The sequence below is a fragment of the Canis lupus genome, chromosome 7 (assembly GCF_003254725.2).
Source record: "Canis lupus dingo isolate Sandy chromosome 7, ASM325472v2, whole genome shotgun sequence".
Lineage (NCBI taxonomy): Eukaryota > Metazoa > Chordata > Mammalia > Carnivora > Canidae > Canis > Canis lupus.
The window spans coordinates 41,687,210-41,703,285 of record NC_064249.1 but is presented as its reverse complement, the minus strand read 5'-3'; the positions used below and the strand labels follow the sequence as shown (position 1 = coordinate 41,703,285).

Below are 16,076 nucleotides of genomic sequence, written 5' to 3'. Positions count from 1 at the left end.
GCACCCCAGTGCTGTAATTCAAATGAGGATGTGGTTCATCTGAAAGTTTGCCCCAAGCAAAGTGATCCACACTCAACCAAGCTGCCTGGATTTCCTGTATTTTCCTGCTGCTATGCTTCTGGCATGAGTCCTCAAGCTGTAAATAGACAGCTGGGTTCTCTGGTCCTGCTGTATTGCAGCAGTCTTTGCTAAGCTGCCTTCAGACTTGCCTACTAGAATAGAAGCAATTAAACATTCATTACATGGTGCTTTCTTGTTGGGGTGTTGTCTAAATGCAGTATAGATAAGCAGGAAAACCTCTTCAGTACAAACTTCAAAATAAGGTTTCAAATGTTAAATTTTTTAAAAAAGATTTTATTTATTCATGAGAGACACAGAGAGAGAGACAGGCAGAGACGCAGGCAGAAGCAGTCCCTGACTTACAGAAAGTGTTAGTAATATGTTCGTTATTCGAACCCTAGATTTTTTCCCAATGTGCTTGTGTCACTGGAAATAAGGAAACATCAACGCAGACACTCCTGATTTCTGCCTTGACCAGCACAGCTCTTTTATCTCTTTTATATGTTCCTACTGTCATTGTTCTTGAGTTGGTAAAAGTTAGATTACCAGAGGGGAAAAGAGCCTGGAAAACATACCCGAGTGGCCTTGTTTTATAGGTAGGACACTTAAGCCCAGAGAGGAGGAAGAAAGACTTGTAGGATCTTCAACCATGTTGTTTTTCTCTTGTAGAAAAGTTATGTGACAGGTACTCGTCTGAGCCCAAAGGTCTTATCAAACAGCCCTGAGGTAGATTTAGATGCCAGGTTGGGATAAGGACCCACTACTTTTAATTACTTATCTTCAATCTCTAACAGAGTTTGATGCAGCAGGGTTATCTGTCCAGTAGTTCATGCGAGAAATTATGGGTTAACTTTAAAGGATTCACTAAGAGTTTGTTGATTTAATTTTGTAAAATTTACTCTGCTGGGTAATAGCAACCTAATTCAGATTAAAAAAATATCAAAGACACCACTCTCCCTTCTCCTGCTCCCATAGGAACCTGTTCTTAATCCCTGAGAGCAACCAGTATTATCAGTTTTTGTATATCCTTCAAAATATGTACCTTTTTACAAACAAATTGTATATATATTTTCCCCCTTTTACACAAATGATGACTAACTGTATACATTGTTCTGTGCGTTTTCTTCCCTCCTTAATATATATTGGAGATTTTTCCTAATTAGTATGCAGAGAGCTCCTAGGGTTGAGATTTTATTTATTTATTCATGAGAGAAACAGAGGGGGAGAGAGAGAGGCAGAGACACAGGCAGAGGGAGAAGCAGGCCCCATGCAGGGAGCCCGACGCAGGACTCGATCCCTGGACTCCAGGATCACATCCTGGACAGGCGCCAAACTGCTGAGCCACCCAGGGATCCCGGTTGTTTTGTTTTTAAACAGCTGCATGATGTTCCAGTGTATGGCTATGCCTTATCCACTGGTGACAGATATTTAGGTTCTTTCCATTTTAATAGAAATAGTGTTGCAGTTGAATAATCCTATATACATAGCAATCTCTTTTTATCAGTCTTTATAAAAATGGTTTTGATTAGGTTAAAAGGTTAAAAACTTTTTAACTTGGACACCTTACTGAAGTTTGGACAATTTTTATTACATCAACAGTGTTATTAATACTGCTAATTTTTGCTAATAACATTGCAAAAAAATAAAAAAAAGTTACCTGTAACATGAGCACTGCAATAGGTCAGATTGGTTTTTTGTATATCCTTTTCTTTAAGGCTTCATCCATCTCCACTTCAAAAGGAGAATCTAAATGTACCATTGGATTGAGATCAATTTACATGTACCCCGGGCCCTAAAGGTCTAGGGTGTGAAGACCAGGCATGTGTGTTCATGTAACATGCCTTCTGTGAAGCCTTCAGAAACCTTTCAGATGTTTCACCAGTCTTGCTTGAGTCCAGTTCTTGAGGAATTTCGCAGGTTCAGTTTGTTGAGAATCCAGGGTGTCCCCAGCCTCAGAAAAAATCCTAGTTCTGCCCATTTCCTCCCTTTGCTTTCTCCATTAGAGTTAATCCGTTGCATTGTCCCTTGCTCCCTTATCCTTGGGAGGGCGAATACATATTGTTTCCAGCAAAAATACCTGGTGGTAGAACACAGAGCTTATAGAAGTTTGCACTTGTTCAAGTTTGTCATAATCAGTTTGTTTCAAAGAAGCTCCTTTACTTTGAGAGCTCAAATGTTTCTCTAAGAACCCAAACTTGGGGAAGTAGATATAATGATTACAGAAAGCAGCATAACAAATCCTGTTTTTTTTCTAACTGAAATTATGAAAGCAGTGAGATTAGTCTCTGTGAACCAGATTTTTCCTAAAGGACTCAGGATTTAGAATAATCTTTCTCAACCTCAGCATTCACTATTGACATTTGAGGCTATGTAATTTGCTGTGGGAGCCTCTTCTGTGCATGACAGGATGTTCAGCAAAATCCCTGGCCTCTGCTCACTAGATGTCAGTAGCACCCCTCCCCCGAGGTGTGGCAACGAAAAATTCGTCCAGACATTACTGAATGTCCTCCAGAGGGCAAAATTGCCCCAATTGAGAGCCATCGGTTTAGAAAAAGAATTGCTAATCACCAGAAAATCAGTCTAGCTTCAGTAGAGAAAAAGTCACAGCAGACCAATACATCTTTTTTGTCTGAATTCCTAGAATGGTAAATCAAGATAATATCATTATGTATATCATGTCTTCAGTAAAGTAAGGCATTTGACAGTCTCATTATGGCTTTTTGAGGAAGTATGTCCTAAATGTTTAAGTGTTTGAATAATCATACCCAAAGACTCCATGTTAAATAGGTTGAAATTCCCTTAACGATTGACATCTGTGTGGGAGTTCTTAGTCTTAGCTGCACATTGGAATCAGCTGGGGAATTTTTTTGTAAGTGCCAATGTATTTTAAGTCTCCCTACAAGAAATTGTGATTGGTCTGAGATGGGATCTGGGCATGAAACATTGTAATTTCAGGCGTACCTCGTTTTACTGTGCTCGGCTGGGTTGCACTTCACAGCTATTGGGTTTTTACAAATGGAAGGTCTGTGGGAACCCTGTTGGTGCCAGTTTTCCAATAGCATTTGCTCACCTCATATCTCAGTGTCACATTTTGGTGATTCTCACAATATCTAAAACATTTCCGTTATTTTTCTATGGTGACCTGTGATGAGTGATCGTTGACGTTACCATCATCATGGTCGGGGGCGGGTTGGTGTCACAGACTGCATCCACATAAGATGGCAAACTTGGTCACCGTGTGTTACGATTGCCCACTGCCACTGTTCCTCGTCTCTGCCCCTCCCCACGGGGCCTCCCTCCTCTCTGAGACACAACAGTATGGAAATTAGGCCAGTTAATAATTCGATGCTGGCCTCCACGTGTCCAGGGGAGAGGGAGTCGCACCCCTGAGGCCTGGAGTCAGGAGCCAGCAGGGCATGTCCAGCGCTAAGACAGTGAAAGCCTCGGCCTCTGGCGCCAGACCGTTAGCCACGTTGTGAACGCGGAGGCAACGTTCTTGAAGGAGATGCAGAGCGCTCTTCCAGTGAACACGCAGACGATGAGGAAGCTGACTGGCCTGTTGCTGATGTGGAGGAGGTCTGAGTGGTCTGGACCGAACCAAACCTCAGAGCAGCCATGGCATCCCCTGAAGCCGAAGTCTCCTCTCTACATCCAGGCCCAGAAAGGGGAGGGAGCTGCCGGAGCACCGTCTGGAGCGAGCAGAGGGTGGTGTGTGAGGTGTGGGGAAAGAAGCCCTCTCTCTGTAACAGAAAAGTGCGAGGTGAAGCAGGCAGCACATTCTCCAGAAGATCTAGCTGAGAGAATCACTGAAGGTGCTACGCTAACCAACAGATTTTCGAAACAGCCTTCTGTGGGAAGAGTTGGCATCTAGGGCTTCTGTGGCTTGAGAGGAGAGGTCAGTGTCTGGCTTCCCAGCTTCAGAGGACAGGCTGCCTCTCTTACTAGGGCCTGACGTGGCTGGTGACTGTGAGCTGAAGCCGAGGCTCGTTGACAATTCTGAAAATCCCAGGAATGATGTTGAATCTACTCCATCTGTGCTCCAGAAAGGGCACCACAAAGCCTGGATGATGGCACATCTGTTCACAACAGAGTTTACTGAATGTCTTAAGTCCACTGCTGAGACCTGCTCAGAAGACGGATCCCTTTCCACATGCTGGTACTCATTGACAATGCACCTTTGCAGTTTTGCTTGCCTAAGTTTTTTTAAATAGAAACTGAAAATACTGTGAAAGCTTACCACTTGCAGCTCTTTATCGGTGTGGCTCAAGATTTCTAATTTGTGTGAACAAAATAAAAGCTGAATTTCATTTGATGCTGAAACTGAAAACTGCAACTCAGTTTCATCTTTTTTTTTTTTTTTTTAACTCTAGCAGAGTTACATACAGTGTTGTATTAGTTCCTGGTATGCATTATACTGATTCCACACTTCCCTACATTCCTCAGTGCTTGTCACGGTAAGTGTATGCTCTGACCCCCTCACCTGTTTCCCCATTCCCCTCATCACCTCTACTCTGATGACCCACAGTTTATTCTCTAGAGTTGAGTCTGTTTTTTCGTCTTTTTTTCTTCATTTATCTCTTTATATTCTTTGTTTTGTTTTTAAATTCCACATTTGAGTGAAGACATATATGGTCTTTGTCTTTCTCTATTTCAGTCATCATCATACTCTCTAGCTCTATCTGCCGTCATTGCATGTGACAAGGTTTCATCTTTTTGATGGCTGAGTAATATTCCATTGTGGATGCATATATGCGTGTGTACCACATATTCATTTATTCATCAAAAGACATTCACACTGCTTCCATGTTATGGCTACTGTAAATAATGCTGCAATAAACATAGGAGTGCATATATCTTTTTAATAGCATTTCCATACTCTTTAAATACCCAATAGTGAAACTACTGGATCATGTAGTAATTCTAAATTTTTTGAGGGCCCTCCATGCTGTTTTCCACAGTGGCTGCCCTAGCTTGCATTCCCATCGACAGTGCACGAGGGTTCCTTTTCATCCACATCCTCAACAGCACTTGTGTTTTTGGTTTTAGCCAGTCTGGCAGGTGTGAGGTGACTGCTCGTTGTGTTTTTGCTTTGCATTTCCCTGATGTTGAGTGATGCTGAGCATGTTTTTGAGTGTCTGTTGGCCATTTGTCTTCTCTGGAGAAATGTCTGTACATGTGTTCTGCCTATTTTTAATTGATTTTTTTTGTTTTTTGGTATTGAGTTGTAGAAGTTCTTTATATATCTTGGATCCTGATCCTTTATAGGGTGTTATTTGCAAATTTCTTCTCCCATTCACTAGTTGTCCTTTAGTTTTATTGTTTCTTTTGCTATGCAGAAGCTATATATTTTGATGTAGTCCCAATACTTTATTTTTGTTTTTGTTTCTCTTGCCTCAGGAGACAAATCTAGAAAAAGTTGCTATGGTTAATGTCAGACAAATTATTGCCTGTTCTCTCTCCGAGGATTTTTATGGTTTCAGTTCTCACATTTAGGTCTTTTATCCCTTTTGAGTTTATTTTTTGTGTATGGTGTGAGAAAATGTTTATGTTTCCTAATTTCTGATCTGGAATTTTATCGAAACAATGTCTAGTTCTCATTGGTTAACTTTATAACTAATTGTTAAAAACTGCATACTTATAAGCACTTTTATTGCATAAAAGAAGACCTCTACAAACTAAAATAAGGTTCACTATTAATAAAATAGATTTTTAATAATTACTAAGATTAAAATCAACAAATAGCTACACAAATAAATGATAGAGGTCACCTAGGAAGAAACATGGTATAATGATAAGGATGTAGGCTCTTAAGTCCAACAACCATGTTTGCATGCAAGAATCTCCATTTTCTTATAATTTATTCAAAATAGGAGTACAGAAGCTAATTATTTTTAAATTTTTTATTTAAATTCAATTTAAGAGGCTCCATTTTTTAATAGTATGGTGATTTCCATGTGTCAGAAAAATTGTGATTTTTCTAGCTCATTCCATAGAAAGATCAAGTCTACTCCCCACCCCACCCCTGCACCCCAAACTGTAACGGGCTGTAACAGAATGTGACTGACTGCTGATTCTGAGCCAGGTTTGAAGAGGTCTTCAGTTCTTTAGCTCTCTTGGACCTTTGCCACTGCTATGACAAGTCAGGCCATACACTGCTACATGATGAGAGACAGTGTGGAGCAGAGTCAGTCACCCCAGGTAAGGCCGGCCTTGACTAGCCAGCTGACCCTAGATACATGCTGAAGCCCACCGGACATAACCAGACCTGGTCCAGAACAAAGAACTACCTAGCCTGTAGCTGCAGACTTGTTAGCAATAATACCAAGATACTGTTTTAAGCCACCGAGTTTTGGGGTAGTCTGTCATACAGTGATAGCTGGTTCAGTGTTGCAAAATGATGCTATAATGATAAAATGATACAAAGCATTTGATGTCTACACGACATTGGCTGACATATAGTAATGAGGACAACTAATTGTGGTGGTTTCTGCTATTGCTGTTTTAATATGGCTGCATAGCAACATTTTTTAATAATGGCTTTAGTAAGATTCACAAACCATAAAATTCAGTATCGTTAAAGTATACAATTCAGTGGGTTTTTAGTATATTCATAGAGCTGCATAATCACTATTGCTACCTAATATTAGGATGTTATTGTCACCTCAGAGAGAGACCCATCAGTGGTTACTCTACGTTCTCTCCCAGCCCCTGGCAACCACTGATCTAATTTACTGTCTCAATAGATTTACCTGTGGTGAACATTTCATATAATTAGAATTATACTATAAGTGATCTTTTCTGACAGCCTTTTCCTTCCTGTTAAAGGTTCACCCATGTTGTAGCATTTATCAGATCTTCATCTATTATTCTTAGTACTGAATAATATTCCATTGTGTGGCTACACCACACTTGGTTTATCCATTCATTGGTTGATGGACATTTGGATTATTTCCACATTTTGGCTATTAGGAATAATGCTGCTGTGAGCATTTGTGAGCAAGTTTCTGTGTGCACATATGTTTTCATTTCTCTTGGATATACAACTGGGTGTATAGTAGAAATGCTTGGGTCATTTGGTAACTACATGTTTAGTCTTTTGAGGAACTACCAAACTGTTTTTCAAAGTAGCTGCCCCATTTTACACCAGCAATGCATGAAGATTACAGTTTTTCTACATTCTCCCCAACACTTGTTATTATCTGTTCTTTTGATTTTAGCTATTTTTGTATCATATTATGTTTTTGGTTTGCATTTTCCTAATGACTATGGCACTGAACAACCTTTCAAGTGCTTATTCACCATGATGTATCTTATTTGGAAAAATGTCCGTTTAAATCTTTTGCCCAGTTTTTAGTTGGTTGTCTTTTTTATTGTTGAATTGTAGAGTTCTTTATTATGATGGATACAAGTTCTTAGCAAATATTTTCTTCCATTCTGGAATTTGTCTTTTACTTTCTTCATGGTATCCTCTGAAGCAGAAATTCTTAATTTTGATAAAGTCCAAGTATGTATTTTTATTTTTGTCACTTTAGCTTTTGTTATCACTAGGAAACCATCATCTGGTACAGGGTCACAAAGATTTGCTCTTCTTATGTTTTAAGAGTTTTATTGTTTCAGCACTTCCATTTAGGTCTGTGATCTATTTGAATTAATTTCTATGTATGATGTGAGGTAGGAGTCCAATTTAATTTATTTAGTTAATTAATTTATCTTTTTTTCTTCCCCCTAAGGAAAAGGAGGGCTGCAGAAGTGACTTTGATTGCCAGCTCATGCAGGAAGTGAATAGTGTTACCATTCTCCAAAAAATAAAATACTTAGGGAGAACCAGGCTTTGATTTTTTGTTCTGTCCTTTTATTGATTTTTTTTCTATGTATTTTGTTTTGTTTTGTTTTTTAATTGAAGTATAGCTGACACAGTTGCTTTAGTTTCAGGTGTATAACATAATGATTCAGAAAGTTTGTTTTTAAGGTTTATTTATTCATTTTAGAGAGGGAGAGAATCTCCAGCAGACTCCATGTTGAGCACGGAGCCAAACGCTGGGCTCCATCCCACAACCCTGAGATCAACCTGAGCTGAAATCATTACTTGGATGCTTCACTGACTCAGTCACTCAAGCACCCCAACAAGTTTATATGTTATTCTGTGCTCACCACAAGTGTAGCTACCATCTGTCACCATATAATACTATCATTGACTACATCCTTCCATGGTATTTGTTTTATTACTATGGCTTATTTATTCCATAACTGGAAGCCTTATCTCCCATTCCCCTTTACACATTTTGCCCATCCTTCACCCCACCCCCTCCAGCAATCATCAGTTTTTTTATCTGTCGGTTCATTTCTGCTTATTTGTTTATTCATTTGTTTTGTTTTTAAGATCCTATATATAAGTGAAATCATGTATTTGTCTTTCTCCGATAGCATAGTACACCCTAGGTCCATCCATCTGGTTTTGCAGATGACAAGATCTCATCCTTTTTATGACCAAGTAATACTCCATTATACACACACCATCCCCACATCTATCATTGGACATGTGGGCTCCTTCTGTATCTTGGCTATTGTAGATAATGCTGCACTGTACATAGGGGATGGCACTGGTATGGCTCACTGGTTGAGTGGCTGCCTTTGGCTCAGGTTGTGATCCTGGGGTCCCGGGATTAAGTCCCACATCAAGCTGTCTGTAGGGAGCCGGCTTCTCCGTCTGCCTTTGTCTTTGCCTCTCTCTGTGTCCTCTCATGAATTAATAAGTAAAATCCTTTAAAAAAATAGGAGAGCATGTATCTTTTCAAATTAGTGTGTTTGTATGCTTTGGGTAAATAAGCACTTCGATTTAAGTATTTTATATGTGGATATCCAGTTGTCCCACCACCCTTTGTTGAAACAGTCTTCTTTTGCCCTATTGAAATGTCTTGGCACCTGTGTTGAAAATCAGCTGATGGTGATGTAAGGAATTCTTTCTAAACTTTCAGCTCTCCCCCACTGACTCATAGATGTGGGTCAGATGCATTTAATCTATAGGCATATGCTAATAATACAGTCTTGATTACTGTAGCTTTGTAGTAAGTTTTGAAATCAGGAAACGGGAGCCCTCCAACTTTGTTCCTTTTTTCCAAGGTTAGTTATGCTATTTGGGTCCATTGCATTTCCATGTGAATTCTGAAATCAGCTTGACAATCACCATAAAAGATGTTGCCGGAATTTTGATAAGTAACAATATTTTTTTAAAAGAGAAAGAACTGGGCAGCCTGGGTGGCTCAGCAGTTTAGCACCGCCTTCAGCCCAGGGTGTGATCCTGGAGACCCGGGATCGAGTCCCACGTCGGGCTCCCTGCGTGGAGCCTGCTTCTCCCTCGGCCTGTGTCTGTTCCCCCCCCCCCCCCTCTGTCTCTCATAAATAAATAAAATCTTTTTTTAAAAAAAGAGAAAGAATTGCCGATTTTAATGAACTTCATTCTCAATGAAACAATGATGTGATAGAATTTTTTAAAATAGTCACTCTTAAAATATAAAATCTAGGGATCCCTGGGTGGCGCAGCGGTTTGGCGCCTGCCTTTGGCCCAGGGCGCGATCCTGGAGACCCGGGATCGAATCCCACGTCGGGCTCCCGGTGCATGGAGCCTGCTTCTCCCTCTGCCTGTGTCTCTGCCTCTCTCTCTCTCTCTCTCACTGTGTGCCTATCATAAATAAAAAATAAATAAATAACTTTAAAAATATATATATAAAATCTGATAATGATGGATTGTACTTAAGGAGTATTGTATTGTGTAATGATTGCTTTAGAAAACTGTAGGCATTTAGCCAGGAAAAGAAAAAATAGAGTGCATAACTACCTTCAGTTCATCATGTGGAAAATGGCTTGTAAAACCCAAGAGAAAGACTGGGACAATGAATGGAAGCTGCAAGAGACATCTCAGCTCAGATTGTGAAAGGATTTTCCAGAAAAGTTGTCTGATAATCACATGGCGTGTCTTCATGTTCCCCTGTGGCTGGAAATGTTTAAGCACTTGATACACGACACGCAGTGGCTAACAGGAAAGGCTGCCACTTTTAGCAAGTGATTTAGGTTATCCATCCCTATTTTCACTGGGGTATAATAATGCCTACTTAATAGGATTGTTGTGAGATAATACCTATAAATTGCTTAATACAGAACCTATTTCTAAAAATATTTAGTGATTTTATTGAAATCATTGTGGCACTAATTCTAAAGAATTCAATTCTTGAGCTAGATCATCTTAACTTTCAGAATTTTTGATTCAATCTGTATAAAAGCCTCTTCATAGCAGTTTTGTCCATAATAGAAAAAGCTGGAGATAATCCATAGGTCTTTCACTGGTTAACTAGTTAAACAGATGCATCCTTACCATGGACAGTGTTCAAGATTAAAGAAACAATCTATTAATGCATATAATACACATATCCTGGGTGATTGTCCAGTAAATTATGATAAGTGAAAAAAAGCCAGTATCAGGGCACCTCGCTGGCTCAGTTGGTTAAGCCTGATCCTTTGGCTCAGGTCATAATCCCAGGGTCCTGGGATCAAGCCCCTCCCTGCTTGATCCCTGCCCCCTGCTCAGCAGGGAGCCTGCTTTTCCCTCTGCTGCTCCCTCTGCTTGTGTTCTCTCTCTCTCAAATAAATACATAGACTCTTTAAAAAAGAAAGAAAGAAGCCAGTATCAAAAGGCCACATACAGTGTGATTTCATTCACCTAACATCCTTGAAATTTCAAAATCACAGAAATGGAGAACAGATGAGTGGTTGTCAGGGGTTAAGGAGTGGGAGAGAGGCCAGAGAACTCGGAAAGGACAACATGAGGGGATCCTTAAGGTGATGGAGACGTCCTGCACAGGTACTATATGGACGTCAGTGTCCAGGCTTGATGGAGTGCTGTCACTGTGCAACCTGTCATCACAGGGAGGAACTGGGGAAAGGGCACACGGAGTTCTTTCAGCTGCAGGGGTCTCTATAATGACCTCAACAGAACAAGTTAAATTTAAAAAACAAACTGATTTTTGTAATCCCTGAAGTCTTAGTCTTAGCGTATAGTCTTTGGGATACCTTTCTAGATTTGGTCCGAGCCTATTCTGACTCACTTCTCAGTATACATTTGAGCTTCCTATGTGAGACTTTTTTATTTTAGAGAGAAAAAGGACTAACACTAGCTAAAAAGTTTCATCACAGCATTTAAAGTGCTGAGCAAGTACTTTGCAGGTGCACCTGGAAAAGCTTCAGATGGCTTAAAGACTAAGGAAATTGTCTCTGGGATTTGTTTTATCCACATTTAAAACAAAGCATGTGATCAGAGAGAAGACTCTTCTGTCTCAGAAGACAAGTGGACAGTTTATCTTTGATTTTTACCATTAGTCATTTGTTTTGTTTGTGGTAAAATATGCAAGCGTAAAATTTACCATAATTTTTAAGTGTGCAATTCCATGATGTCACACACATGCGGCTGTCACCACCATTCATCCCCATAATTCTTTTCGTCTTGTACCATCAATCAATTCTCATAGGAAATCCGTCCCCTTACCTACCTTCCAGTAATAAGCAGTATGTCTAACTTTTGCTCCTGCAAAGGACATGAAAAAGCTGAAAGGAGAAACCAGTACTTGGATTTTTTCATACTACTAGTGGCTTGAGCCTTTATCTTGCACTGCCCTGGTATTTATATGCCCTTAAAAGTGGAATGATCAAATATTCCTGTCTTCAGCTTACATTTGGCCTATCGATAAGATTTTTTTTCTGCAAACGGGTATTTTAAAAGACATGGAAAATGTTTAGTCCAGGTTATTGGCTTTGAGATCAAACTTTCAAGATTCCCCACCTTCCCTTTGTTTTTTTTTTTTGTTTTTTTTTTTAATTTTTTTTTATTTATGATAGTCACAGAGAGAGAGAGAGAGAGAGGCAGAGACACAGGCAGAGGGAGAAGCAGGCTCCAAGCACCGGGAGCCCGACATGGGATTCGATCCCGGGTCTCCAGGATCGCGCCCTGGGCCAAAGGCAGGCGCCAAACCGCTGCGCCACCCAGGGATCCCCTTCCCTTTGTTTTTAAAGTAACTTCCATTATTCTTTAAGATTTATTTATTTATTTTAAGAAAAAGCATGCATATAAGCAAGAGGGACAAGGAGAGAGAATCTCTAGCAGATTGCACGCTGAGCTTGGAGCCCAGCCACGGGGCTCTGTCTCACCACCATGAGATCATGACCTGAGCCAAAATCAAGAATTGGTCACTCAGGGCACCTGGGTGGCTCAGTAGTTGAGCATCTGCCTTCGGTGCAGGTCATGATCCCGGGGTCCTGGGATTGAGTCCCGCATCAGGCTCCCCACAGGGAGCCTGGTTCTCCCTCTGCCTGTGTCTCTGCTTCTCTGTGTGTGTCTCTCATGAATAAATAAACTCTTAAAAAAAAAAAAAAAGATTTGGACTCAGCCAACTGGACACCCAGGAGCCCCTAAAGTAATTTCGACTATTCTTATATAGAGAGATGTGTGTATGTGTTGCCTTTACCCTTAAAAAGCAGTGGGGGAAATATTGAAGGATTTTAAGCAAGACTTGAGTGTAAAAAATGGATTGGAGAAGTTCACATGGAAGCTGTAGACCAATTGTATAATGCAAGATGGTAGTGTCCTGGGATAGAGAGCTGGTCACATTTTCATTACCAATATTTCCCATAATGTCAAAAACATGGCCAGAGTAATGGCCCCAATGACCACAGGCACACCTATAGGAAGAATTGACCTCAGGACCATGTCATCTGCTCTTTTCTCTCCAGAAACCAGCCCCCCTTCAACGCTGCAGCCCACAGCTGTTTGTAATGGGATGCATTGGGAAGATGCGGGAAGCAGGGTTGGGTGGGCCAGGCATTGTCAGAGTCACATTGGGGTCATAAGTAGTTTTGAAGTAGAGAAAGTTGAGGTTGAATTGAGGGCTGAGGGTTGGAAATGCATAATGTGGAAGGTTAGAATTAGTGTGGCAGCTTACTGTCATGGATGGGGGAAGACAGTGCTGGAGGCAGGGAGCTGAGGTAGTTTAAGTAGGGGAGGATTGAGAAGAGCTGAGGTTAAGAAAATTGAGCTGGTTAGTGTCGGGCGATACTGGGTGGTGATGGATTCTGGGCGGCGGTGGTGGACACCAGGTCGTTGTGTCTTAGTTGCCAAGGGCATTCCCAGCATCTGATTCCCTATGAGGACTTGGAAGTCAGCACATAGTCATACTTAAGACTGTGATTTATTACAGGGGAGGGTATGATGCCAAATCAGCAAAGGGAAAGACATACCAGGCAAAGTGAAGGAAAGCAAGCACTAGCTTCCAAGAGTCTTTTCCCAGTAGAGTGACACAGGAAACATGACATCAGCAAGTTGTGACCACACACATGAAATGGTGTCAGCTGGGGAAACTCATCAGTGTCAGTGCCGTGGAGTTTTGGGCTGGTCATGTAGTCATTATTTGCCTAGAAATTCCAGACTCTCAGAAGGAAAGCGGGTACTCAACCTAAGCCATGCTGTTTGTATATATAGTTTGGGCACAGTGACCCACTCTTACCTGTTGTAGGGTTTCCAGACAGCTGCCCAGAGGGCAGCTGCCTCCCTGCCTGCCCTTTAGCTCTTCCACCATTGCTGGCTGGCTGCGCATGGTGCTGGGCAAAGGGCTGTGTCAGACAGCAGTGGAGGGCAGAGGTAAGGATACCGAACAGAGTGCAAGGAACAGAGGGGACCCCCTCCTCCCTCCCCCCCCGCTGTGGGGTAATAGAACTTCATCTTCAGGCCTGGGTACATGCACACAGCCACCTCCTTCCTCCACTAGCATCCAGGAGAATGATACTAATAGTATTTTGCAACAGTGGTGTCCCAAGGGTTCAAAGACCTAGTGAATTTGGGTTAAAATGAAGTAACTACTTAGTCTCAAATTTCTCAGCCATAGAGCTGTGGTGCATTTGATGACTAGTTAGCATTCACCTAAACTCAGTTTGGGAACTGCTGCCAAGGACCTGTGGTTTTCAAACCCAGCAAAGGAGCCCTGGAATCCCATAGTTAACAAGGGAGCCAGGTCAGCAGGAACCATGCCAGTCTGGTTGAGCACTGTATACTCCTTGGGGTGTGGGCATGTGAAAACATATGACTTGAATGACGGGATAAAGGTATGCATTGGCATCTTCATCAAAAAGTAGCTTTGGAAACTAAACAGATGGAATTCAAAGGACTTTGTGTCGTCTCTTGATTCCTGGTAAGCCCCAATGGATCAGGGACTGTAGAAGGTTTGTTCACTGGCTTATTCACAGGGCCTGACACAGCAGGTACTCGGTAACTGTTGACTAAATGGCACACTGCTGCTGCTGCATCAAAAATTTCAGGTGTAAGAGAGGTTAAAATGAATAATCAAAGTGACCTGGAGATTAGATTGAGGTATGTTATCACTACTGAATATTGAGAGTTGCACTTAAGTATTTTAAACATCTTTTAGCTCTCTGATTAGGGGTTTTTTAATGAACTATCTTTTTTAAGATTTTATTTATTCATGAGAGACAAAGAGAGAAAGAGGCAGAGACACAGGCAGGGGGAGAAGCAGGCTCCCCACAAGGAGATGGCGCAGGACCTGATCCCCGACTCAGAGATCACGCCCTGAGCCGAAGGCAGACACTCAACCACTGAACCACCCAGGCATCCCTGAACTATTTTCAACATACAGATGGATACGTATAACACACGTGATATAAAAACAGTAAAATAAAACTCTTGTACCCATGATGCAACATTAGAAATAGATCATCTCCAATGTCGCTGTGCCCTGCCCAGCCTTCCCCTTTACCCCCTCCCCTACAGGAAGCAGCATTCTGCATGGGCTTATCCTTCTGCTTCTCCTTCAGTTTGACAATGTATATGTATATCCCCCAGTGAGTGAATTAGGTTTTACATTTTTGAATTTTACATAAATTGTATCATGCTGTATATAATAGTTCTCACACAGTATTAGTTTTCAAAATTCGTCAATGTCCTGCATATAACTACAGTTGAGTCTTTTCTTGCTGTGCAGCGTTCTATTGTTTGACCATATTTCTGTTTATACACTCCTCTGTTAATGGGTATTTGAGCTTTTTACAGTTTTTGATTATTCATACTCTACAGTGAACAACTATACACATATAAGTATTTCTACAGTTATACATATTTCTCAGTGCACAAATGTTTTCTACCATAAATACCAAGGAATAGAGGGGTGCCTGGGTGGCTAAGTAGGTAAGCATCTGCCTTTGGCTCAAGTCATGAACCTGGGGGTCCTGGGATCGAGTCCCACATTGGGCTCCTGCTCTGCAGGGACCCTGCTCCTCTTCCTCTCTCTTTCTCTCTCTCTCCTTTTTTTCTTAAGATTTTATCCATTCATTCATGAGAGACAGAGAGATACGGAGACACAGGCAGAGGGAAAAGCAGGCTCCCCACAGAGAGCTCAATGTGGGACTGGATCACTGGACCCAAGATTACACCCTGAGCTGAAGGCAGATGCTTAACCGCTGAGCCACCTAGATGTCCCTCTCTCTCTCTGTCTCTCTCTCTGTATCTCATGAATAAATCTTTAAAAAAAATACCAAGGAATAGAAATCATAGGTCAGAGACCTGTACATTTTCAACTTTATAGGATAATGCCAAATTCACTTTTTTTTTTAAAGATTTATTTATTTATTCATAGCGAGAGAGAGGCAGAGACACAGGCAGAGGGAGAAGCAGGCTCCATGCAGGAAGCCCGATGTGGGACTCGATCCCGGGTCTCCAGGATCACACCCCGGGCTGCAGGCGGTGCCAAACCACTGCGCCACCAGGGCTGCCCCGCCAAAATCACTTTTTTAGGATGATTATACTCCCACCCCCTCTGACAGTATCTCCCATGCTGCAAAGCCTCTGGCACATTTCCTTTTGTCTTTCTCATTTTTCCCAAAATGGTAGGTGAATGGTTTTCATCATGGTGGTTTTAATTTATAGTTCCCTGACTTGTAGTGAGGATGAAAATCTTTTCATGGGT

The 16,076-nt window shown here is 41.4% G+C and overlaps 1 protein-coding gene across 10 annotated transcripts in view; it reads left to right on the top strand.

The window, feature by feature from the left end:
• DAP3 (death associated protein 3) overlaps nt 1-16,076 on the top strand; it is a 34,191-nt gene that overhangs the window by 2,596 nt on the left and 15,519 nt on the right. The window contains exon 2 of one of the 10 annotated variants that reach the window (XM_035719085.2): nt 4,434-4,514. The exons of 8 other annotated variants lie outside the window; for them this stretch is intronic. The gene's annotated coding sequence lies outside the window, so the exon portion shown is untranslated. Of the gene's footprint in view, nt 1-4,430; nt 4,515-16,076 lie in introns of all 10 variants that reach the window. One more of the 10 variants, XM_035719084.2, reaches the window with a different exon arrangement.